The sequence below is a fragment of the Halyomorpha halys genome, unplaced genomic scaffold (assembly GCF_000696795.3).
Source record: "Halyomorpha halys isolate HHAL.00 unplaced genomic scaffold, Hhal_1.1 Scaffold691.1, whole genome shotgun sequence".
Lineage (NCBI taxonomy): Eukaryota > Metazoa > Arthropoda > Insecta > Hemiptera > Pentatomidae > Halyomorpha > Halyomorpha halys.
In genome coordinates, this window is record NW_027113417.1 from 345800 (window position 1) to 348133 (window position 2334).

At 29.2% G+C, this 2334-nt stretch overlaps 1 long non-coding RNA gene across 1 annotated transcript in view; it reads right to left on the reverse strand.

Moving 5' to 3' along the window:
* Positions 1-1901, reverse strand: part of LOC106685404 (uncharacterized) — an 8690-nt gene extending 6789 nt beyond the window's left edge. The window contains exon 1 of the long non-coding RNA XR_001343837.2: positions 1763-1901. This is a non-coding gene — a long non-coding RNA (uncharacterized lncRNA). The remainder of the gene's footprint in view (positions 1-1762) is intronic.
* Between the last annotated feature and the right edge of the window lie 433 nt (positions 1902-2334).

Here is a 2334-nt window from a genome sequence, read left to right on the forward strand (position 1 = left end):
ATAATATATAACGGTTATATCAACCATGTAAGGCCCATACCAGGCCGATCTGGTATAAAATAAAATAAATAAAATATGTATAATTAATTACTAGTCAAAATTCATGAGTCTGCCAAGTATAGGAAGGGGGAATGAAAAATGGCGACTGTTTCAAAGCGATAAAAAAAACTAATTTTTCATTCGGAGTTCTATATCTAAAACATTAGGAACAACAAAAGAAAACCTAAGAGAACGCCATTTAAAGAAGAGCAAATTTGCTAAAATATGAGCCTTAATAGAGCTATTTACGTTAAATAGTTTTCGAGATATAGCTTTTTAAAAAGCAACATTTCATAAAAATGTTGTGTGGGGCGTTCTGAAAGATCAGTAATTTGTGAATTTATTTTGAAAAATCTATATCTCAAAAACCATTTGACCTACAGATGTCTATTAGCACTCAAATTATAGCTAGTTTAATGAGCTATAAAGTATTTTATCATGTTTATATTCGTAGGAGTAATAGATTACATGAAATTTGCTAAAATAAATTGATTTATAGTTATTCGGACAAATTTTATTTGCCAAATTTATATTCAAATGTGAATATCATAAAAACTACTACCCCTAAGAAGATAAGTGTCATAAACTACTTTATAGTAAGTTAGATTCCCTTTATTTTGAGATTTGGCAGTGCATCTTATGGATCTAGAGATATATTTCTTCAAAAATCCAACATTTTATACGAACAACTATAAATTAACATTTTGTGAGTTTATTTTGTCAAATATCATAAAAACTACTACTCGTACAAAGATAAACAGAATCGACTATTTTGTAGTAAATTTGACTAGCTTTAATTTGAGCGCTGGCAGATATCTGTACGTCCAAAGGTTTCTGAAATGAAGTTTTTCATAAATCAAACTTATTGTCCGAACAACTATAAATCAATTTATTTTAGCAAATACCATGAAAACTACTATTCCTACGAAGGTAAAAGTCACAAACTTTTTTACAGTCCATTAAACTAGCTTTAATTTGAGAGCTAATAGACATCTGTACGTCTCATAGTTCCTGAGATATAGATTTCTCAAAATAAATTAGCTAACTACTAATCTTTCAAAAGATTTTTAAGAAATTTTGCTTTTTAAAAAGCTATATATCGAGAACTATTGGGCGTAAATAGCTCTTTTAGGGCTAATATTTCAGCTAATTTACTCTTCTTTAAATAATGTTCTCTTAGATTTTCTAGTGTTGTTAGTTTTGATGATATAGAGCTCCGTATGAAAAATTAATGTTTTTTAAGGTTTTGAAACAGCCGCCATTATTTATTCCCCCTATCTATACTTGCTAGACTCATCAATTTTGACTAGTAATTATACCTAGTTTTAATTAAAGTAATCAAAAATTGGGATGAGATAACTGCCTTTTTTCTTCCCGGCTCTTATGGATTATATGGACTATACTATATGGAATAGAAACAAGAACTTATGATTAAACATTATGTTCATAATAATTTTTGTTTAAATGCGTTTTCTGAAACTGGTCAAATGGACACTAAAATATAGTCCTACCCATTGGTTGGTTGATATCTACTAAACCCTTCAAAAGCACTTGCGTACGCAAGAAGAAACTGAGCAGCACACGTAAATGACCAAACAGCCAGAAGTATCGATCGCCTATCCATAAATTGTTTCATCATTTGCTATTTCACGACAAGAACATGTTGATGTTATTCGATCAGTTGTCTGCTAATATTAAATACTAATGAATAATTCTAACTAACGTTTGCCTGGTTGTATTTGTGCTGTTGAGAACGTAACTGCTACACTGGCTAGTAGGAGAAGAAAAACAGTTTTCATGATTCCACTGCAAGCGAATAGTACTTATTCGGTCGGTTTCACTACAAATATTTTATATTATCATTGCATTAAGGATTAAAACACTGCCTTGAATCCTCTTTAATAACCTTATTAATCTCTATCTATAAGAGAAAGATATAATAGGCTACTAAAAGGAATGTAAGAACAAATATAATCACTAAACAAATTTGATATTTACAACCGAAAATACGGAACAATAGAATTAGATTATACACATTATTTCCGTGATTATTTTATAGCACACTAAATTAAAGAATTAATTTTCCTCAGGTGTAAATTTTTAGAATTAATATTTGACCAACATTCGCTGTTAAGCCACCTCAAATCGACATAGTCTCCTTGTTGGAAAGCTTAACTAAAAAAAATAAACACTGGCTCGGACAAAACATTTATTCGTAAATTAACTTAAAAGACATAAATTATACATAAATTAAATTGAAAACAAAGAAACCTTTTAATAACAAAAAAAAATACT